At 46.4% G+C, this 24979-nt stretch overlaps 1 protein-coding gene and 1 pseudogene across 11 annotated transcripts in view; both read right to left on the bottom strand.

Moving 5' to 3' along the window:
* Positions 1-24979, bottom strand: part of CDKL5 (cyclin dependent kinase like 5) — a 2489742-nt gene that overhangs the window by 1959312 nt on the left and 505451 nt on the right. The window lies entirely within an intron of this gene.
* LOC138525562 (DNA-directed RNA polymerase III subunit RPC8 pseudogene) lies at positions 20327-21216 on the bottom strand (annotated as a pseudogene).

The raw sequence follows: 24979 nt of genomic DNA, 5'->3' as shown, positions 1-24979 counted from the left end.
AGGGACATTTTGGGGGCTAGGGAGAAGGTGCATAGGTGGTAGGTAAGATTTGCACAGAACTGTTAAATCTTCCTTTCTTGGTTCAACCCCAGAACTTTTTGCTTTACTAGTGGGATATTTTTCATTAATACCTCAGTGAGCGGGTACCTTTTTCCAAACTCACATAATCTTTCACTCTTTTTATGGGTGTCATTTTTAAGACTCTCCATGGTGTCTTTTTAAAGTTATCCTCTTTAACAACGTATTGGCAATAAGTGCCTGTTGTTGCTGGGTTGCGCTAGGGGCTCCCCTTTTAACTTTCTTGTGCTAACCTTGAGTGAACTACAGTTCCCAAGGGAAGAACGGATCTTTGGATCCCTTTTACATTTTATTTAGTGAAACCAGCACACCCCACCTTATGTGGAGTGCTGGGAGATACAATGTATCCACTTTCACACTAAAAACTACAAATTTTGTTACAGTGACAAGTTTACCTTCAATGGCTGGTGGCAGTGATACCTTGTATTAATATGGTGCACCTTTACCCCGGGCTGTGTTCACAGCTGCAGTAAAGGTACCTAAGGGTGTCCATTTTTACCAAAATGGCCCCCGTCTTCTTTTTTTGCCATTATAGTGTATCTGGTCGTTTCTTGTTCCTTCCCCTGACATCCAGGGTGGGAAATTCCTTTTTGTGATTTTTGTCTTGAGCGGGAGTGCCCTGGACTCCCCAACTAGGCTCCAGTCTGTCTGTAAGAGCAGGAAGTGAGGGAGGAGTCCAAAACTCCCCAGTCCTTTGTCTTACACCTTGCTTGAATGGCGACAAATCCCAGTGGGGGGCTGGCTGTCCTGATTGGACAACCAGACCGCCCCTTCTTGTAAAATGCGGGGAGAGAATGCAGAGGTTGTGCTGTAATTCCTGATAAATACTGCAAACCTGGAAGCTGAAGATATGTCGACCACTGGAACTTAAACTGAAGAGGAACATGAAGGAAAAGCGGCTGAGACGATTTCCAGCGACCGGAGAGCCTGCTGTGTAACCGGAACCTGCTGTAGCCCTTCCTTCCAATCGACCTGGGGACTCCAAAAACGACGACCCAGAGCATGGTGAGACCCACTAGACTCAAGAAGACCTGCCTTTTGAGCCACCCCACGCATTGCTGCGACCTTGTGTCGTTGCAGTGCACGGTGTTCCGAATTCTGAATCTCGCTGAAACTTTGTGGACATCCTGGTGGTTCCCCAGAGACGCGAATCGAGCCTGAAAAGTCCCCTCACAAGAGTGCTGGACCTTTAAAATGACGAGAATGCAACTCCGATTTTCTGTCTTCTTCTGTGCTCCTTGAAAAGGCATCAAAACCGCAGAACCGCATTCAGCTGCAAGGGAAACCTTGCCTAGAGCTTTCTTCATCGATCCCTGCTGCAAAGTCCCTTCTGAGGTCTTGTTTTCTGTGTCCACGACAAGGAATCCATTGACCGGGTATTTGGATGCAAACCCTGAAATTCTCCTGCTGCAAAAGCTTCTTCAGTGCTGAGGTACTGTGTTGGCTTGGGTATGTACTTAACTACACAGAAATCCTAACAAGCTTAAGGTAAGTGGTTTTTATGCGATTGGGAGGTCCCTCGTCCAGTGCACCCAGTCCCACTGCTAGAATCCTGCTAGGGTGTCTTCTGCAAAGCCCCGGACCCTCTTCTAACTCTAAAGTAAAGTACTCACCTGTTTGCCTAAGGAACTCCGACTGTTGCTACTAAAGAACTTATTCTGACACTGCCTGTTGGTCACTAATCGTAGTGATCCCCCTTCTGCCACTGAGAACACTCATGCTCCAAGAATAAGGGAAAGACTGTGAAGGGATTGGGACTTCTGCCTAGAAAAGAAAAATAGTGTTTCAAAGTTACTTACTTGTAAAGAGTTGGTTGGTAACTGTAATTCTAAGAGTGAACAGTTACAAAAGTTCTTACTGATCTTGTAAGTATGGTTAACATCTTTTCTTCCTTAGCCACTTTTTTGCCAGTCTAATAGAAAGTAGACATGAAGGTATTTTACTTCTGTGATTAGGTTGTGCCTCTTCCCAAAAGTAAAGTGTTGGTATCGCCAGTTAGTCCCTTGAGGATAATTGTATGAGTGTCCCTCAACTGGGTCTTGCTTCCCCCGACTTGCTGCTAGCCTGTCCTTAAGTCTGCATTAGGTTGTTGCCTACCTAGAATAACTATTCAGTAAAGTGTGACATTGGGTTTTACTTTCCCCCTTCATTGTGAGGTTAAACAAAGTATGTGGGTTTTACTTACCTTGTGTTAGCTGTGTGCCATCCAAACATAAGTTACAATAGTTACTGCTTACCTCAATCTGGGGTTCCGCGATTGCAAAAGCACCTGTAATTGTATATTACAACCTTAGGATTTACTCACCTAATATAACTGTGTTATGACAAAAGTAGTTATAGGTTTTTACTGCACCTAGAAGAACAAGTTACTTCTTACCTTGTAACGTTCTTTCGATGGGATGTTCCTCCGACATATTCCTTAACTATGATATTTGTATCTCCAGCTTGCTGGCCTCGGAAAAATGTTTCCCAGTAGAGGGCGCTGTGCGTCGACGTCCGTCGAGTAGGTGTTCCTCGACGGCCACCTTATCGACGCCGACGTCATCCTGCCTATAAATGGCCACGCGCAGCGACCGTTGCTCAGTTCCGTTTTGTAGAGTAAAGTAGTTATTGTATGAATGGTTACTACCCTTGAAGGTGCGTAGGCTGCAACCACAAGGGAAATGTTACTGCGGGGATGGATTGGAGGGGCGATAAGGAATACGTCGGAGGAACATCCCATCGAAAGAACGTTACAAGGTAAGAAGTAACTTGTTCTTCGAATGGATTGTGTCCTCCGACGTATTCCTTATCTATGATAGACTCCCATAGCAGTGGTATGTGACTGGAGGCGGGAGTAAGAGATGCCATATTACCCTTTAAGAATGAACAGAGTGTAATACAGCTTTGCCAAATCTAGTCTCTTGACTAAAGGAGGAATCCAGACTATAACATTTGGTAAAGGTATGTGTGGACGACCATGTGGCAGCCGCACATATGTCTCTAATTGGTGCCCCTCTTTGAAGAGCTGAGGATGCTGCGATACCCCTGGTCGAATGAGCCCTTAGATTTTGAGGGGGCTCTTTCCCTGCCAGTTTGTAGCATTCCAGAATGGCTAAAATAATCCATCTGGAGATGGTTTGTTTGGTTATTGGTAATCCTAACTTAAGTCCTGCGTAACCTACAAAGAGTTGGTCTGCTTTTTAGCAAGTCTACTGATATAAAAACTCAAGGCTCGCTTAGGGTCCAGCCTGTGTAGTGTCTCTTCCTCTTTCCCCGGATGGGGAGGAGGATAGAATGAAGGTAGAGTAATCTTCTGAGTAATGTGAAATTCCGAAACTACCTTTGGGAGGAAGTTAGGCTTCACCTGTAGCACTACTTTGTCCTTGTGAAAAGTTGTATGAGGAGGTTTACAAGACAGGGCTTGTATCTCGCTAACCATTCTAGCAGATGTTAATGCAACCAATAAAACAGTTTTGAGGGTGAGAAACCTCAATGAGCAAGAGTGGAGTGGTCCAAAAGGAGCACCCTTTAGGAAGTTTAAAACTAGATTTAAGTCCCATAAGGGAACTTGGAATGGTCTTGGAGGGTAAACATTAGTTAGACCTTTCAGGTATTGTATTATCAATGGAATTTTGAAATACGACGGCTCCTCTGCAGTGCGCTTAAAGATCGATAGCGCTGCGAGATAGCCCTTAATAGTGCCAATTTGAAGGCCCGAATTTGCCAAATAAAGTAAGAAGGATAACACCGCAGGTGTACCACATGAAAAGGGTTTAATATTCTTTTCTCTGCACCAGCTGCAAAATGTATTCCAACGGCAGCGGTATAGAGTCTTAGTTGCCGGTCTTCTGGCCGAAAGCAACACCTCCATGATGTCATCTGGAAGGTCCCAATCCTTGTATCTCAACCTTTCAGATACCAAGCGTGAAGGTTGAGGGTCTTGATGGCTGGATGGAGAACCTGACCTCCCTTCTGCGAGAGAAGATCCTCTCTGTACGGTAGACGAATTGGAGGACAGATGGACATGTCCAGAAGGTCCGGGTACCACGTTCTCCTGGCCCAATCCGGGGCAATTAGGATCATGGTCTTCCGAAACCTTCTCAACCTCCTGATCATTTGAGGAATGACAGGGACCGGAGGAAACGCGTACATAAGGGGGAACTCCCATTCCACTACGAACGCGTCTCCGAGAGCTCCTCTCGGGGGAAATTCCCTTGAGCAAAATCTGTCGCACTTCCTGTTAATACTGGTGGTGAACAGATCCACTTGAGGGGTTCCCCAAAGGTCGAAGATCTCTTAAAGGACTTCCTGTGCTATCTCCCATTCGTGGGAGACTGTGTTCTGCCTGCTCAGAGCGTCCGCTGTCAAGTTCTTCTCTCCGGCTTGGTGAATTGCCGAAAGAGAGATTCCTTCCTGAATTGCCCAAAACCAGAGCTGCATCGCCTCTCTGCACAGTGGTAGTGACCCTACGTCTCCTCTTTTGTTGAGGTAGTGCATGGCCACTGTATTGTCCGTCATTATCAGGACGTTTCTCCCCCGTACAGACGGCAGAAAAGCCTTCAGTGCCAGTCTGATGGCTCTCAGCTCCAACAGGTTGATGTGTAGTCTGGACTCCGATGGAGACCAACGACCGCTGATGGTCAAGTCGTTGGCATGGGCTCCCCACCCAGTTAGTGAGGCGTCTGTGACTACTGTTATCTCCGGCCATGGTTGCCAAAACAGTTCTCCTTTCAAGATGTTCTCTGGAGAGGCCCACCATTGAAGGTCGTGGGCTACCTTGTCCGGAATCCGGAGGAGATCTGTCATCCTCGCTGAGAATTGTGACCACTGAGTCCTCTGTGCCCACTGAAGGGATCTCATTCTCAGGCGAGCCTCTGGCACAAGGAATATGCAGGATGCCATGAGGCCTAGCAACCTCAAAAAGTCGTAGGCTGGGAGACGTTGGGCATTTTGAAATCTGGTGACCATCTGCAGAATATCTTGAGCCCTCACCTCTGGTGGCGAGGCTTTTCCCCAGGGACGTGTCCAGGACTGCTCCAATGAACTGGAGTCTCTGTGATGGTATCATCTGTGACTTCTTTAAATTGAGGGAGAAGCCCAGCCTGTAAAGGGAGTGGCAGTCATAATCTAGTTGGGTCCGACCTTGTTCCGAAGTAACTGCTCTGATCAACCAATCGTCCAGGTAGGGGTAGACGTGAATCCCTTCCCTCCTTAGACTTGCAGCCACAACCGACATTAGCTTGGTGAAGACCCTCGGGCGGAGGTCAGCCCAAATGGCAGAACTCGAAATTGATAATGAGTTGCCAATTGCGAACCTCAGGTACTTCCTGTGCTTGGGATGGATTGGCACACGGAAATAAGCATCCTGAAGGTCCAGAGATACCAACCAGTCCTGAAGCTGGAGGGCCTGAAGGATCTGAGAGAGAGTTACCATCTTGAACTTGTCCTTCCTGAGGAACTTGTTCAATTCTCTTAAGTCCAGGATGGGTCTCAGTCCACAGTCTTTCTTTGATATGAGAAAGTAGGGGGGAGTACCAGCCCTTGTTCCTGTCCGCTACAGGTACCGGTTCTATGGCACCTTTCTCTAGCAGGTCTACAACTTCCTGCAAGAGGAGCGGATCCGGCACTTTCAGAGAGCTGTTCCCCGGTAGATGTCTCTGAGGGATGCTTAGAAAAGGCAGGCAGTAACCTTGGACAACTGTCACCAATGCCTAAGCATCTGACGTAATAGCCTGCCATTCCGTCAGATGATGAGTTAACCTGCCCCCTACAGGTGTCTTGTGATGGGAGACCTCAGAGTGGTTTGGGAGCGGCTGATGCAGTTGCTGAAGGTAAAGCAGCTCCTGCTGATGCGGCTTTCTTTCTTTTACCCCGTCCACCCCGGGTAAATTTTCCTTGGCCTCTTTAACGGCCGTCTTCTGCCTCTTCCATATGAGGAATAATAGCGAAAGGACCTTCCTCTCCAAGAGGATCCTGAGGGACGAAAATTAGTTTGTCGGATTGCAGCTCCTAGTGACTTAGCTGCTGCTTTAGATGTTTGTAGTTTTTCCAAACTGTCATCCGCCTTTTTACCAAATAGGGAAGAACCGTCAAAGGGCATATTTAAAAGTCTGGCCTGTACGTCAGAAGCAAAGCCGGACTTTCTCAACCACGCATGCCTGCGGATTGTGGTACTTGCCGCCATGGCCCTGCTGATACTGTCAGCAGAAGCAATGCCAGTTTGAAGGTACTCACACACTGCATCTTTACCATCTCTGATAATATTTAAAAATGCGTCCCTTTCTTCTCCTTCCGGTATGCATTCAGCCGCCGATGAAGCACACTCCCAAAGAGTGTGGCTGAACCTAGCGAGCGTACAAGTTGCATTAACAGATTTTAAAGCCATGCTACAGGCTGAGAAGACTTTCTTAGCCATGGCATCATATTTTTTATCATCCCTATCCTGAGGAGCAGTGGGGTAAGCAGAAGTACTGCCTGATGAAGTTGCAGCCTGGACCACAAGACTCTCTGGAGTAGGGTGCTTAGATAGGTATTCAGGGTCAGCAGCAGATACCCTATATTTCACTGACAACTTCTTGTTAACCGCAGGGACAACTTCAGGAGTTTCACAGTTAGTTAAAATCTTTCTTTGTAAAGCAGAATGAAAGGGAACCATAGGATCCTCCTGTGGACCTTTATCCAGAATATCTGTGAGGTCATCCTGTTGAAAAACAGGTGAAGGCGCAGACCAACCCATAAACTCCATAATTCTAGACATTAGGGTTCTATAAGGAGTATCAGCATGTTCCCCTGGGTCTGGTTTGACAAATTCCACTTCTGGGGAAGTGTCTAGGCCACTTGCCTCCTGTAATGCATCCTGAAGGTCTTTCAACGTTCTTTCCTCAGAGGCAAAAGTCTCTGGTTCAGGTAATGTGGTCCTCTGCAGCCCAAAAGGCCTTTCTTGGTCATAATCTTCCCTTTCTTCAAAAATTGAAGTTAAGGGGGGATGCTCTGGTCTGTGAAATGGTATAAAACCCATCTCTAAGGCAGAGGGAGCCATCATCAGAGGCCTTGAAAAGGTCGATGTCGTCGACGCCGATGTAAAAATCCTCGAAGGCGCCAACAAAGGCGTTGAGAAAACTGGAAGAGGCCTCGAAGAACTCGAGAGGATTGGAATCCTGCTCGAGGATGTCGACGACGTTCTCGACGTCGTGTCGGAGGCTCTCGGTGTAACCGTTGGCTGTGGAGCAGCCGTGGGTCTTTCTTTTATCGGTGTCGACACCGGCGTCGACTCGATGGACGGATGCGTCGAAGAACCCTTCGATAACGGCGTCGATGGCGCCGATCTATGCTTCGAAGGGGCCTTAGACGATGGCGTCGAAGATGCTTTACTTCCCGATGGCTCATGGCGCTTTCGGGTCGACTCTTTCGCCGAGTGCTTCGACTCGCGGCGTTTAGATTTTTTGGGCTTTTCACCCGGGGTATCACCCTCAGCTGACTTCGAGGGGGACGAGGCCGCTTTCTCGAAGACGCTTAGCATCTTTTTTCTGAATTCCTCCCACTCAGCTTGAGAGCTGTGTTTTGTGGGGCAATTTACTCTTTCAGGGGAACTACAAGACGACAATAAAGGGGATCTTCGTCTTTTTTTCAAGTGTCTAGACCTCGACGAGTGGTGGGAGCCACTTCGAGACCTAGACCGAGAATGCTTTCGACGGTGAGGAGACGAATGTCTCGACTCTACCGTGGAAACTTTTGAGGAAGTTAAAATTGACTTACCTCTCCCGAGCTTCCCCTTACGCTCCTTCAAGGCTTTCGTCGTCATGGAAAGGCATTCCTCACACTCCGAACACTGGTGTTCGATTCCCAGACACCAAAAACAGATCCTGTGAGGATCCGTCAACGACATTTTCTTCCCGCAGTCTCGGCATTTTTTGAAACCGGACCGAGGAGTCGTCGGGTCGGAGGAGGAAGCCATCGAGTACGAGTCGGTTTTCTCAAGGAAATATGAATATATATCGACTGATAAACTGAGCAACGGTATCCCGAGGCACACGAAGCGCGGAAAAACGGAACTGAGAAACGGTCGCTGCGCGTGGCCATTTATAGGCAGGATGACGTCGGCGTCGATACGGTGGCCGTCGAGGAACACCTACTCGACGGACGTCGACGCACAGCGCCCTCTACTGGGAAAAAATGTTCCGAGGCCAGCAAGCTGGAGATACAAATATCATAGATAAGGAATACGTCGGAGGACACAATCCCTTCGAATAAGTGTTTCACTATTCACCAAAAGTATATTGTCTAATTGACTGATTATGTGATTCTTACTGAGAATCATTATACCACTGGAATGGTCTACTGCCCTTGCATTACTGAATGTAATTGTAAAAAGTAACCATTGGTTTTTACTTCCTAGGAATAGGCTTGACATTTACTAAATGTGTATGAAAAGGTTTTGACTTCCCTAGAACTACTGTTAGATGTTCCAAATAAGGTCTATACCTGGGTCTGTGTACTTTCAAGTATAGTGTTGTGTTTTTATATTGTGATTTCATATAATGTGTTAGTACTTACTTAACCCCTAGATTTATCTGGGCCTACCTGTATTTAAATAAATCCTTTATTTTTACATACAAATGGTTTCAGTATTTCTTTGGATCATTTGTATGACAATTTCACTACTGATTCTACAGCCCTCTCTCCCTTCTAAGATAAGCCTTTCTGCACTGTCTACGCTACCATATACTCAGGAGGTACAGCCTTATACTAAGAGTGGAGTCTTGTACTGCCTCAGTTGAATGGTTTTACTAAGACCTTAGTTGGACTTCAGAAAAACTGTCTTAACAATATAGGGAGCAGAGAATTTGTGGATTCTTTAATATGCAGGGCCAAATGAGACCTACAAATAATACTGGAATGCCAGGTTTTAAATGATAAGTAAACGTTTTACTTTAGTCACCTTTTAAAAGGCTTTCAGACCTTATCGAGCTGAACTGTTTGGGAACACATCATGAATTTGAACAGCCCCAATGGCTGGAACCTTGCTGCACTACATTTTTAGAAGGACGTTTTACCCTAAGGCCCACTCGGCAACTACAAAATGAACTAGTTGAGTGATGTAGATCGTATGCTCAGTATTTTAACTTGATCTGTAATTGAGAAATGTTGCTTCTCCTTTATTCATTTTTTACTGTATTCTAATTGTTTTTACACCATTGAGTTTTTGAACTGTGATTAATGAATTTGTAAAATTGATTGATATTATGATATGCTGATTTTTATTATATAGTGTTTTTGTTAAAAGCTTAAACATGTAACCATATAGCATTTGTTTTTAAATGCACGGAGGAGCCAAAGCCTATTGATGGGGAACATTCAAGAGCATGTTAAACTATAAGTTGTAACAATGGGGAGATGTGCAGTAAGTAACCTATTCTCAAGTTCACCTAACCCACAATTGCCATGCTTTGATTGACCTCTACAACAATGTTCCTACTGGGCGACCTGAGGGAAACAAAATTCCAAAAAGTGAATGAGAAATGTTACACAAGGTTAAGGCATGTTAGTTAATCCTTTCTTAATACATAATTTAATAGTTATGAAGACTGGCCTTCACCATTTACTCATCTGCGTTTTGAATATAATATTTGGCCTCATTAACCGAGCCGGAAAAACCGGCAAGTTACCGCCGGACTCGTATTACCATTCTGCCTCCGTGATTACCGGAAATTACCGGGCCATTACAACCCCGGTGACCCGGGAATTCCGGAGGTGGAATTCTGTAAATCTCCATTCCCATGAGTCCAATAGGACTCCATGGGGATGGGGACCATGGAAACACGGGCTCCGTCTAGGACAGAGCCGGTGTTTCCATGTCTGCCTGCAGGCGGGTGGTGTTAAACCCGCCAGGTCAGACCTGGCGGGAGTGACACCTCCTGCCTGCAGGACTCTTAGGGCCTCATTACACGGATGGCGGTAGGGATTTAACGTTACCGGTAATGTATTACCGGTAACGTTAAATCCCCATGTGGATCACGACCCGGCACACCGCTATTAGCGGCACCGCTAATTACGGTGCCACTAATAGCGGGCAGTCCGCGTACGCGCGACCCTCCATCCCGTTAATTACGCCATGCCGCTATTAGCACAGCATCACAAGGCCAGTGCACATGCTAATAGCGGCATGGTAAATCCCCCCAAACCCCTTACCGCCATGGTGCAAATACCGGCATCGCGGACCACCCGTTAAGGGAAATGAGCAATGTTCCCACCTGCCACAGGTGCACCAAATCAGCACAGGTGAAGGCAATGGAGACTGTGGCAGCTCAAAAGGAGCACACCACACCCCTTCCCACACCCCTCCCCACACCAAGATGGTTCCAATACTGGCAGCATTACATGGCCTGGAGGACCTCATTGCAGCGCAGCTGCTACAACAACAGGCAGCACAAAGGAGACGCAGGAGGAGGAGGAGGGCAAGACAGGCACAGCAGGCACCACAACGCCACCTAATCATACCACAGAGACACCCACCAATACCCAGGATCAGAGCCAGTCCATTCAACCTGACCCCTGAGCAGATACACACCCTGTACCGTCTGGACAGGGCTACCATCACCAGCATCGTGGACATGATCCACGACGACATTGTGAGCCTCATAGACATCAGAACTGCCATCCCCCCGCTACTGAAGGTGGTGAATGTGCTCCACTTCCTGGCCACAGGCACCTATCAGCATACAGTGGGACAGATGCATGGCATCTCACAACCAGTATTCTCACGCACGCTGAACCAGGTACTCGATGCACTCCTGAAGCATGCACCTGAACACATATCCATGCCACAGACTGCCCAGGAGATTGCAAACACAAAAGTTGGCTTCTATTCACTGGCAGGCATTCCAAGTTGCATCGGGGCCATCGACTGTACCCATGTGGAATTGGTGGTCCCACATCACAATGAAGTAGTGTACCGAAACAGGAAGCAATTCCACTCTATCAATGTCCAAATGGTATGTGACGCCAACAAGATAATCACACATTGCTGTGCCAGATTCCCAGGATCAACACATGATTCCATGGTTCTGCGGAACTCAACTATCCCACGCTACATGGAGCGACACACCGGACAACGTTCGTGGCTACTTGGTGAGTAGCAGGGCAAGCACATGACTGCGTGATTTGGGGGGGGGGGGGAGATACATGCTCCAACTGGGTGTGAATGGCGGGAATGGGGGGGGGGGAGATACATGCTCCAAATGGGTGTGAATGGGGGGGGGGATACATGCTCCAACTGGGTGTGAATGGGGGGGGAGAGATACATGCTCCAACTGGGTGTGAATGGGGGGGGGAGATACATGCTCCAACTGGGTGTGAATGGGGGGGGGGGAGAGATACATACTCCAACTGGGTGTTGACTGGCGTCCGTAGGGGAAATGGACATACAAATGTACGCCAATGTCCTTCAGGGAAGGCCACGATGTACTTGAGAGGAACCCACATGCAATTCGAAGGTGCAGAACATTGAGAACAATGCAGGTTGCAAAATATCGCACATCCATCCACATTGCACATCATGCCACGCCACATATTACACAAACCTGCAACATGGTGTCAAGACCGTAATACAGAATCAGTGCAGCACAACATCAATCCAACAACGCGTCCTTGAATGCATGCAAAGGGATCACCCCTAGACATAGCACTGAACCACACACCTATGGCACCACTGAAGTGATGCTTCACAGCATGGCAACATCGGTGTCAGGATGTCAGTACACTAGCAGTGTGTTACCTAATTTGTATGGGCCAGGGACACCTAAGACCTGGCCTCACCCATGACATGTCAATTACTGTTGGAGGCATGAATGTGGCATTTCTACTTGCATGGTCGACCTCCCCCTTGCACGTTGCTGTCACACAGACCATCTGCATGAATGCTGTCAATTTAGTACCTGAATCACAATGCAATATCAATTTGTGTGATGTGAACAGGCCGATTTTGAGGTGAACAGTAACAGGACCCCGTTCATTCCCCCATACAGGTGATGCGGGCTATCCCCTGAAGCCCTGGCTCCTCACACCTGTACGGAACCCACAGAACAGGCACGAGGAGGAATACAATCGTGCACATACACGTACCCGCATCGTGATCGAGCAGACTTTTGGACTATTGAAGTCACGTTTCAGGTGCATTAGCAGGTCTGGTGGTGCTCTCCTGTATGGACATGAGAAGGTGTCCAAGGTCACCATGGCATGTGTCATGCTACACAATATGTGTATCAGACGGAATGTGCCACTGCCCCCTGACGTAGAAATAGAAGTACCTGATGAGGATGATGATGGTGATGAGGACGGAGGTGAAGGGGATGCAGGTGTTGCAAGAGGGGATGGCCAGGAGGGACGTGCTGTGAGACGGCATCTGATCCACCAAATATTCTGAGAAACATGTTTCCGTACTGTCACATAGATATGGGGGGTAATGCACTGGTGTATGTTTTGAAGCACGCAATGGACCCTGTTGGCAATAAAGTACACACACACAATGAAGATGTCCAAGCCTGTGTTTTGTTCAGAAACCAGTGTATTGAGTGACATGAAGGTGTAGTAGTGCAAGCCCAAAAACATCCCACCACCCTTCCCCCCCCCCAACAGACCCATAACACCCTTCCCACCCCCCCACAACATCCCAACACCCTTCCCCCCCAACAGACCCATAGCACCCTTCCCCCCCTCCAGCAGACCCATAACAACCTCCCCCCCACAGACCCATAACACCCCCCCCCAACAGACCCATAACACCCCCCCAACAGACCCATAACACCCTCCCCCCCCCAACAGACCCATAACACCCCCCCCCCCAACAGACCCATAACACCCTTCCCACCACCCCCCACAACAGTCCCTCATGTCTCTGCCATTTCTGCCATGGCCAATGCACACCGGGGTATCCCCATTAGCCCCCTAATTGCAATTGTCCTTGGAAGGGTCTTGAGGGTTGCCAGACGTGCGCCTGGTGGTTCTCATCGAGCGCCTGAGGGGGCTTGTTTGAGTCGACCCGGAAGTCGAGGATGGGGCAGACTGGCCTTGTGGGTGAAAGTGGCGGTTCATTGTGTCTGCCATGCGGACAAGCACCTCCCTAAGACTTGCAATTTCATTGCAGATCCTGTCCGTGTCGGCGTCCATGCGCTCAGTGGAGTGCCTCGCCATCTGGACTATCTTCTCGGTGAGATTTGCTGCCTCAGCGACATGCTGCCCAACCAGCACGGTCAGCTCCTGTTGGCGATGCAGGATGGCGGTGAATTGCTGATCAGTGCCGGGTGACCGTGCATTGGATGCCGTGCCCACAGATGGCTCCAATGCAACTGGTGATGGTAGCATGGGTGACATTATTGCAGGGTTGGTGTCCTCGTAAGTCCCATCAGAACCAGGGGTCTGGGATGCCATGGGCTCTGGGCTTCCTGGGGGGCTTGGGGTGTGCATCTCCATTTGCTGGAGTAGGGTGTCCTCTGGATCGGACTGGGGGCCAGTGGCGGCTGCCTCACCAGCAGAGCTTGCCGCAGCTGATGGTGGGCCCTGGGTGTCTGGCATTGTTGCCAGTGGGTTTGCCTCCGGTGGTGGGCCCACAGTTGGTGGTGCAGCTACTGCTGCCCTGGCAGTGGCACTGGGACGTAGGCTGCCACTCTTCAGGTGTGGCCTTCCACCCTTGCCCCTGGATGTTGCAGGGGTTTCCTCCGGCTCCTGTGCCCTTGGCCTCTTTGATGTAGGTGGTGCCTTTGATGCATCAGCAGCATCCTCCCCATCTGTATGTGAGCCTGTCAGGGACGAGAAGGGGGATGGCATTGGTTGCGTTTCAATATACTCAATGTAAATCACAGGGTTCATGCAGTTGTGGACATTGGGACTTAGCAGTTATGGATGCAGGTGATGTGCCAGTTCAGTGCCTCATCCATGCATGTTTGAGTTTGGGACTTGTCTCTGGTGATGTGTGCATGTGTGTGTGTTTGGGTCTGACACTGACATGGTGATGGATGGGTGCATGTGTGGATGTGTGTCCATGCATGAGTGGGGTCTGGGCTCACATATGGGGGTGACTGTGCATTCACACCGCATCCTGTCATGTGTACACTCACCTGCATCAGAAGTGGTAGCCACGCCGACCTCCATGCTGCCCACTCCCTCAATGCTCTCGGTGGCTATCATGTTGGCGCATGTCTCCTCCCATTCCTTCAGGTGTATTGGGGAGCCATCTCCGCCAGCAGTGGCAATGCGGTGGTTCTCCGCCAGGATGCCCCTCACCCGCAGCCTGAGGTCGTCCCACCTCTTCCTGCATTCACGCACAGTGCGCGTGCTGGTGCCCACGGCACTGACTTTGACCGCCACCTCCTCCCAGATGGCTTTCTTCTTGAGCAAGGTGGCACGGCGCATATCATTTGCAAAGACGACCTCTGCATGCTCTGCAAGGGTCTGCGTCAACATGACCAGTTCCTCGTTGGTGTACTTTTCCTTCCGCTGCCTGTCACATGTTTTCTTCAGGGCCTTGGGCATGATGCAGGTGTCACGGTCGATTTCACACAGCTCACTACTCCAATATGGTCCAGGGGGCAGAGGATGGCAATGGATTTTGTTTTTAAAGATGGCCGCCGTGCTCTTTCCCGTTCCGGTGCGATGACGCTATTTCCGCTTCCGCTATTTAACAGTCGATGCTAATAGCGGTCACCGCTAATAGCGGTCATCGCTAATAGCGGTGACCGCAAATAGCATGTACAGTGAGGGCGGAGGTGCTATCAGCACTTTGGGCGGGCACGGTAAGGTGCTTTTGCGCCATGGCGGTAGGGTCATTTACCGGCATGGCCCTATGCGCGTGTCCGCTTACTCGTAATGGTGCGCTATTGGCGGTCTCCTGTGAGGGCGGACACGCTAATAGCGCCAAAGGCCGGTAAATCCCGTTTTTTAGCGCCTACCGTGTAATGAGGCCCTTAATCAGCCGGTCCGGAAAGAACGGTGGTGGCAGATTTACCACCACCGTTCTTTCCGGACCGGCAGGGTCGTAATGAGGCCCATTGTGTATATTAAATATATATTTTTCTTACAATTTAAAAATGTACATCAAGTACCTAATACAACAATGATAAAGACAATGAAAAATACAATTAAACAAATTGATGTATAGTGCAACAGCGTATTTGTGATTTCTGCTGGAAACCTAGTAGGCCATACCTATTTGGACTTGTTGATTTAAGGCATTAGAAGTCCTTTCAAGATTGAGTAAACACTAGGTCAACTTGTAACTACATTTCGGTGTAAAGAGCCTTCATCGGGATCAAAGTGTTATTCCAAAATGTCCTCCAATGAGGTAGCCCAACTCCTCTTTATGGGTCAGTGATTGTAGTAGCAATCCAAATAGTATTAGGTAGAAGCCATTATGAATTATGCTTTAGACACATCTGTCCCCCAATCAATTACTGAAAGGGTGTCTCATAGGAGGAATATAATTTTATACATTCACAGTCTTTGTTTTGTGTATGCCAGAACGACACCAGACCAACATGCAGCTCCGGGATAAGTGCGGAAACAAAGACTGAATGTATGAAATGGTATACCTCCTACCAGTTAATTAAGACAACCCTTTCAGTAACTGATTAGAGGACAGAAAGAGCAAAAAACTTTGTTGTGGGCGTGGGTGATCCTCCAGCATCTTTCAAAGCTTTAGCTTTTTCTCTTTTGGTTTGGAAGTGAACGGTTGAACTAATTTTGCAGAGGGGAACTTGTGATCTCAGTGGAAGGCGGCTGCCTGGGGAAGAGATCAGCCACAGCTACAGAGATTCAATTGAGGCAGGCTGGTTGGGGGGGGTCTGACTCCAGATACACGGTTTTGAATGGGTATGTGTTTCACTGATCAACTTTTATGGGAGACTGTTTGGGTGGGTGTTTGATTGAAGGGAGCATGACTAAGAAATTGTGAACGGGGGGGTGATAGGGGCAAGCAATAAATAGAGCTTTGGCAACTATAATCTTTCCATCACGGGTAAACATGAGGTGAAGTGTGTGGCCATGTCAATGAAAACGAGAAGAAAGATGTTCTAATAATAATTTACATTCCATGCTGAATTTCATACTGTGATTGGCTATGATGTGTATCAGTTTAGTCCCATCAGTTGCTCCATGTCACCAAGAATTATGGTGTTTCCTGAAGAAAGATGAAGTTAAGCAGAGAGGCCAATTAGATAATTTTAAGGGTGGGATTGGTTTTTAAGGGATAGAGAGGAGGATGACGATGCAGTCAAAAAACCAGACACAGAGGTATTGTCAGGATATTTAATAGGCCACCCCATGCTCGGGCAATTTAACATGAATGCACAACACAGATAGTTCAAGAGCTAGGAGTAACGCCAGCTTAACAACTGCACAAGGTACACAAAAAAGTCCAGTTCACTTTCTCATTTCAAATTCTTTTTAGATGTTTTCTAATTTAGCTAAGCTGGCCCTCCAACTGTCGCTAGATATCCCTCATGTGATGACTGACCCTAGTGGGAGTTGGCGTGCCGCCTATCCAGAGTTAGGGGACAGACAGAGAAAGTTGGCCCTGAGTTAGTCCAGACTACAATCTCAGATAAGTGCAACAAATAGTGTGTGGAAAACAAGTTCCATAATATACTAAAATCCAGAAATACCAAAACAAGGCGCAAGGGAGTGCAGTTTGCTTTTAATGTCCCATACTCATCAGTTTATTTGTGAAACTTAATTTTAAAAAAATTGGTTAATTCATCTAAGATGTCTGATTTGTATTCAGACATAAAATGGTTGACCGGTTTCAGTGGGGTGCCAATCGCTTCTGTCCCACTTTCCTCAGGACCCAAACACATACATGACTTCTTGTGTGGCAAGGACTATGGAGTTGCATGAGACCAGACTGCTAAATCATCACCCCCGTTGTGAACCTGCAGTGAAACTGGAAGAGAGAAAGGGTGTGTTGTTACTGTCACATATGTGGGAGTCTAGTTCCTTTTCTTATACTTGCCACAATCAAAATGGGAGATAACACACCATATTAATGGTGCAATATTATTATTGCTCCAGTCTTGGTGTGAAGCCAGGATGTGTGCCGTGAGTCACCACTGTCTGGTTTCCCTAGGAACAGATGGTGGTACACAGTCTGGCTGCTGTTATCATAATGGTCTCAGGTGTCAGAACTTTCTACGATTATGGTGTGCTCTTATATTGTTAGGCTTAACTTCCTTTGGTATTATTAGTCGACCATGCTAGATGTCTCTCCAGGGCTCTGATCTCATCCAGCCCTCTCTATGGCTGAGTTTCTTCTTGCACACCTCTTCCTTCTCATTAATCCTTTCCTCCTCTCCATCTTCACTACTTCTTCCTTTCCCTGTTTCTCTCCTCTACTTCACAATCTGCAATATCCTGTCCATCTACCCTTCTTTCATCGTGCATCTTTCCTTCTCCCATACATCAATCAGCTGATCCTGCTCTCCCCTCTCTTAACCGCTGTTCAAATTTGTCTTCTACCTCATGTACGTCAAATCATCACCCCTGCTCTCCTCCATCTTTGATACTCCCCCTTGTTCCATACTGCTCCTCTATTTCACCGCCACTTCTCCCTCCTTTACTGATATTCTCTCCTCCTCCTCCCTCTTACTGTTCTCCTCTGCTTATCCTTCACGCCTTCAAAAGTCTCAAGTTTTTGTACCGGTGTACAGCTGTGAAGCAAGTGCTACCATTGCAGGCTCACCAGGGAACTTCACATCGCCCACCTTTTGCAGTTTGGTGGACGGGCCAATGCGCAGCTTCATAGTCTACACTTACTTTAGTGCGTGCAACCATCTTATATTTGTATTCCTTCATGTTGTTATGGGTATCCAGCAGGTGCAGGAGTTCTTCCTTATTTGTGTTCAAAACATGAGGGTTTATTTCACTTGTACATGCACTTGTGATCCTTAGCCCTGCATGAAAGCTCAACACCTCTGCTGAACCCAGTCGCCCATAAGAGTTTTCTTGATTTTGCGGACCGTATGATTTCACAGAATTAACATGCAAAGTTCGTATTGGTTTTTTACATATATTCTTTCAACAGCAGATTCCTTTAACACTCAAAAATCAGTTTCTCCCGGCGAGTACACACACTGTTCATGGTAAGACATGTCCTGATAAAGTTAGCCCTTAGCCTTCCCTCGAAATGGATAAGAGGTCACTAGCCTGCTAACAAGGAGATTCCCTGGTGGAGAGGAATCATCTGAACCAGGGATTTATCCAGCTGTATTGAGGCCCGGCACCCTACATCCATCCTTCCTGGGTTAACATTTGTTCTTAAGGAAAGTTCTGGGAATTATATGTCGACAATGACTTGATTACTTTTGCCCCACTTTGTAGCCCAGTCCCTTTAATCACGAATGGGTATTATAGAAGTTAGCTTCCACAGAAATCCTCTTGCACGCATTTGACGTCTCAGGCCAATCATAGTCTGGCTGCCAGAGGTTGCCCAGGTATCGAGAATGGGATATAGACTAAGGCTGGTCATGAACCTGGATGATCCCTCATAGAACACCTTCTTGGTCTGCTACACTGACCACATGGTCCATAAAGTCTCATGCCCCAGTCCCCAACATGGGACTTGCTCACAGTCCCAATTTCATAATCCCAGAAAACTCTGAATGTGACATTCCAATTATGCTCAGTGTCAATACAATTCCAGCTAAAAACTATTTAGATACATTGGCTTTTCTACATCACAGAAGCCCCAGAGTTATTGTGTTTGAAAGTACATGAACTAATAAATAAAATACAACTGACAGACTATAGACAGTTTGCAAATATATTTTATGTATTTAAATGAGTTTAGTTTCATCAAAAAAACTTTACAAATGTATATTTCATCATCTAAAATCATATCAAAATGACATTACACATTTACATTTCATATGTTTCATTAACACTACATGTTATCATTTTGTGTGTTTGCTATTATTTCCTCACATCTCTTAATCTAATAGTATCATATTACACATCTGTCATCATGTTACATAGTTCGTTTCTGTGCAACACATCACCGTTGTCCAATACAAGTTTGCATCTGTGTATTATATAAACACATAACTTATTATTCACCACTTAAAACAATATTATGCTAAAACCTCCAATCCGATTAAAACCGTAATTCGCCAGTAGTCTCTCTTTACCATTTTCTGTTTCGGTTAAGGGCTTTGTATTCGTTTAGCTACTCAATTATAGTACCAAGTCACTCATACCAACATTTTTATTAAGTTTTTTTTAATACGAGACCACAGTTGGTATAAGGCAGTTTGCACCCGACTCTCTGAATTCAAACAACATATCCAGAATGAATCACTTTTAATCATATCATACTCAGACAGGATTGCCCAGACTCGTCATATATTCAGGTCCCAGAGCTGGACACTCAGTGACTATATGTCGAGGACTCTCTAACATGACATATTCTGACATTCTGCAAAACCTTTCATTCTTTAAAAGCTTTAACCGTGCACCAACCAGTGCAAGTAATGGTAGCTGTTGTGTTTTACAAATCTATTCCAGAACGTGTGTCACAAATGTGTAGCCAAACCATTGTGCACACTGACAATCGGCGAGTACAAGAATAATATGGCAGCTAGCAGTTAGAAAATCATGAGTCAGAGGGGTAAAATCCCAATTCAGTAGGAAGGGAATGCTCATAGTCTGTGTGAGAAGCAGGACATTTTAAGGAAGCAAAAACAAACTGTAATGTAACTCAATTGCATGATCGACAAAGAGGAAAGAGGTTTGGAGTAAAGGAATCCGTTATATGAGAACCAAAAAAAGAATTAAACCCCCCCCTCCCATTTCTGGAAGCTTTTAAAAAGGCATTGATCTACGGAAATTTGTTCTAATTCTGCCAAATGCATTTTCAGCTGCACTGTAGAAACAAACCTATTTTGTCCATATAGATATCCAGCCTAAATCACAGTACGGCATGAAAAGAAACAAGCACACATGTCTGTTTCAGTGCTGCACACTTAGGGCCTAGAGTGTCATGGTAGTGATCCCGCTTTCAGTAAACACAATACAGACAAGCTGAGAATCTCCATGAAAAATATCACCAATCTTGCTCCTCTCTCATAGGACCAGATCTGGGGCCTGGAATCTGATGATGGTTGGGACAATGGAAGTTTTAAATGGGGCACCAGGAACCCCATTACTTTTCTGCGTTTTCCTGTTGGTCAATCAGATCCCGAGGCCCTCACTTGAAGATGAAATAGTGCCAAAGAGTTGTTGGAGGCTAATTACTGGTCCACCAGGACAGGAGGCCCAGGCCCGGCTTGTTAATGGAACCTACAGGCGTGTAGGGTTCATCCTTTTTTAGCACCTCCTCTGTGGTGGTGGTGGTGGAAGCATCAGCGGCACTGGGTCCTGTAGGCAATGTGTCCAGAAAAGTCTCATCCGCTACCCGGAACGGATCTCTTCCCTGATGTCCATGTAGAGGTCATGAGCACCTTTGTCTCATACTCCCAGACACACACATGCTCCCCCTCATCAAACTGTCCAGGCTGCTGAAGAGACTACGGTGGAATGATTATGTAATCAAAGAATCCAAGGGAAACATGGACTCCCTCTTAGCTGCAGCCCTTAATCTTCCCAACAAGTATCTCGTCCAGGAAAGGGTGGAACACATAGCGGAAGTAAACTTTGGTGTGAGAAGCTCCATCCCCAGGGAAGAAGTAAGAGTCCTCCAGCCGTGTAATGTTGTATAGGCAGATGCAAAGACTCACATTGTATACAACTTTGATTGCCAACTTTTTGTTAAGCTCTTCAGCAATCGAGCCATTCAGCTTCCTTTCAAACTGCCAGCGAGGGGTGCGCACCGTGTCCACCATCTCTACTAGTACAAACATGAACGAAGGCGCTCGTTTAAGGACTGCCTGTGGGACTGGAGAAAGCAGAGAAGTAACGGCGTGTGTCGTGGCAACAACCTATCGTCTTCATCCCATTTGGGAATATTGATATATTTAGTTAAGTAATACATATATTTTGGCAAGAATATCTGTTTTTCATGTCAATGCGAGTCAGTCAGTCCTCCCGACCTCCCAAGCAAGAGAAGAAATTTAAAAAAGAAAACTCTTTTAGTAGATGTTTTTAGGGCTTTTGCCTTTACAGCTGCCATGTTGCTTTGTAGACTGTGGACACAAGAAGAATAGAGTTAGTTAGGGTATCGCCATTGTGAAACAAAGCCATATCCAAAGCTGCACAATTTATTCTATTTTTTCCTTTTCACTTCTGTTTGGAAAACACCAGGCAGACAAGGTCAGGAAAAAAAGGAAGATAGGATGTTGTTAGCTGAAGCTGTGACAATCGGCTGTTCCCAGGTCTGACAACTAGGTATGTAACAATTATTTTTGTTCCAGACGATAGCTAGATAAATACATAAAGCTTTGATCGCCAGGTTCATGAGGATCCATGTAGTAACACTGCCAAAGATACAAAGTTAAGCTGCATACACAGTGCCCCCAACGACAGGGCAGAGCCATCCCAGAGCCATCTCACCCATAGTAGAATGTATTGGTGAGACCAATAAATAATGTTCTGCACACAGGGCCTTCACCATGTTTTTCTAAAAGTGATATTCATTCCATGTCCTAATTAGAAGATTGTGCACTTGCATTGGCAACATGATGATGAGAGTCGCAGAATGAGCTATTTAAGGTTAGGGAACGGTCTGAGATTATTGGGGATCGGGCATGGGAGGGGAGATGGGAATGTTTGTTTTTTCTTGAAGCCAAGTTTCGATCTCTCTTCTCACATTAATTGATAATTGGGTTATTTCAGAAGGATGCAACATCCAATGCCACCCTAAGGAGTGCCAACAGAGGCATTTTTTATCACTGTCAGCATGAAACCTTTGGTGGTTTTCTGCTTTATATTCCTTGGCCCGTTGATATTCCTTGGCCCGTTGAGAGTTTTTGGGGTTTTCTCCCAGCCATTACCTGTACAAAATAAAGTCAATAAGGCTGTTTTTTCCTTGCACCTCAAACGCTCCATTATTTTGTGTAATTGGATTGATTTTGGTGGCAAAACAAGCATTGGCAATACCAACAGTTTGGGCTTTTGTGAAGGCATGGTAAAAGCACTTGCCAGGCTCAGCGTAGTGAAAGTTACTGAACAATGATGGAAGTAGGGCAAAAAGGTGTAAGCACCTGGGCATCTAATAGCAGTGCCTGGCAAATGCCTAATACTTATACACAAACCAAAATGGTTGGCTTTTCCAATGCTTGTTTTTAACAGGACTTCAGTGAAGACACGCAGAGTGCTTATAAATCAAGTGGCTGAAGGAAACTTGGTTAAGACGTTTTTCTATTACACTAGTAGCAGTTTACAACTCCAATTAAGTCATTAACTCTCAGAAGACTGCTATGAAAAAACACTGCTAGGCACTCTGAGTGAAATGTTTGATGGCAAAGATTGATTAAAGCAAGCTCAAAGAGTTGCCATGAGGAGGAGTTTTGGGTCGGGAGGAGTACGAACTGGGTGGGTATGGCAATAGGGATTAGCATGGCCATGGGCAGTTCATGGGTGTGCAAATTACCAAACACCACCTACAAGCTGTGTGTCCATCCTCATATGCCACTTCTCCCAAACTGTTCTCTAATGCAATAGTTAGGCTTGTAGGTATTGGAAGCAACACCTAATAGCCCAAACTAAAAAGTATGAATCTCACGGATACCTCAAGAGGGCAAAGTCACAGAAATCGCTAAGGTTTTCAATGAATATCACTATTCAATAATGTTGCTAACCATATACATCACCAAGATACCTCTCCAGACCAAAAAGACACAGAAGCAGAACAGACAGTTTGCAGCTGAAGTAAAGGCATGGAAAGGTACCAGAATCTTGGCAGATGTGGATTGCATAATGCATTATTATTATTATATGATTATTATTATTATATAATAATATTATATAATATATATATATATATTATATAATATTATATTATTATTATTGCACTGGATTATTCAACAAACTGGTCAGAAAAAAATCAGTTACATGGAAACTGAAAAAAATAACTAAAAAACGAAACAAGAAGCTGTCATTTACAAAATGGAGTGGTTACATAGAGCTTTGCCAATTTTGCACCAGTGGATTCAACCATAATGTTCTGCATTAGAAACGCACATTTATTATACATCAGAAGGACCTGAACAGCATATACACCCGAGCCAGAGTACACGGCTCCTCAGCACCTAATCTAGCCTTCATAGTTAAGGTGTGACAAATATGCAGATAACGTCCTTGTACACTAGGGGGAGCCACCCCCTTTGAGTCTAGGGAGGTGAGCTGACAATACTGGCAATACTTCTGTGTGTTTGGCTCAAGGTAATGAAGAACTTCCAACATGCTTGACAACCTGTGATGAACAATACGCAACGTTTGAATATTGGAGCAAGAATAAAGGGCCAATAACCCTTGAATGGAAGAGGGGGAACCCAGCAATAAGGCAAGACTCAGATTTGAGAACGTCCGCAAGTGGCAGAGCCGCAGAGACCACCAGAGCCAGCGGCAGCGTAGAAGGAGGTGGTCGCCCAAGCGAGATACCGTCTGGTCGACAATGAAGCACGCAGGTCCTGAGAGGCAGGCTGAAGCGAACTGGAACTGGGGACACCACCACGTTCAGGAAGTGGTGGGTCTAGAGCTCGCAAACAGCAGCCAGGTCCAGGGATGAAGGGAGGACTGGGTCGAAAGCTGAAAAGAGAGAGAGTCGAAAGGAATGCAAAGACCAGTAGCATCCAGTGGGTAAGAGGAACGTCAAGCCATTGAGAAATCTGCACTCGCTGATGAGACTGGCCCTCACTGGAGCAAGCACCACAACACAGCAGGTACACAGGTTGCCCAGGTCTGAGGGAGGAGAGAAAAGAGAACAAGTAGGGAGGAGGGAAGGACTGCCCTAGCCCCATCTGGGGGTCACAGGGAACAGAGAGAAGAGAGAGCACGACACAAGGAGAAGGGATATGGGAGCCTGAGAAATCCGAGCAGCATAAGACTTGAGAAGGGTCACAGGGACCAGAGAAAATTAAGAGAGCCAGAAGGAGAGAGGGGTCATATGAACCCTAAAGAAATACCTGAGATATTGGATCAGGGGAACTCGAGGGAGCCACAGGGGCACATTAAGAAGAGTGAAGAGCAGCTATCACAGGATCAGAGAGGCACCCAACAGTTGGTCGAAGTGGTAACAGATCGACCAAGTTGGTATAAAGGGTTCAAGGAAATATTCCTCCAACTAAAGAATCCTGGACATTTTGTTTTTCCAGGAACTCGACACTTTTTGTTCGAACTTTCAGGAACTTTTGATAGACTGACAAGAAACTTACTTCTAAGCACTGGATCCAGACCCAGGAGGAATTCCTGGAACGACTGGAGAAACCTTTGTGAAGAGCCAGGAGAGCAGGGCACTCCAACTATTTTCTTTTATGTTTTTGCTAAGTGGTAGGGCCAGTTTAGAGGATGGGTTTGGTCCAAGTACTATTGACTATAGACAAGCACCTTAGATTAGTTAGGAAGGGAACTCCCTTTTAGTAGTAGGGTCAGGGATGGGTTTACTTTTAATTTAAATAAAAACTACATTCAAACATGTCCTCTGGTCTGAGTCCTTCTTCTTGCTTGCCACACAGGCTACAAACATAAAACAGGACAGGTTGATAATTTATGTCCCAAGGTTAAACAATGTGGCATAACATCCTACAAGAGCTGAGAGATAATAGAACTGTGGACTTATTACAGGAAAATTACCTGTCACAGAGACGGGGGATAATTATTCCCAATGAGCGGTAAGGCCACAGTAATCCCATTCTGTTGAGGGGGTGAGAAAAAGGAGTACAAGACCTGAAGGTGCCCCTGCAAAATGTGAGCTGGCAATTTGCTCTCGATCCCCAGCTCCTCA

The sequence above is a fragment of the Ambystoma mexicanum genome, chromosome 7p (genome assembly GCF_040938575.1).
Source record: "Ambystoma mexicanum isolate Mex_15411 chromosome 7p, UKY_AmexF1_1, whole genome shotgun sequence".
Lineage (NCBI taxonomy): Eukaryota > Metazoa > Chordata > Amphibia > Caudata > Ambystomatidae > Ambystoma > Ambystoma mexicanum.
The sequence above is the reverse complement of the archived record's forward strand: the minus strand, read 5'-3'. Positions and strand labels throughout refer to the sequence as shown.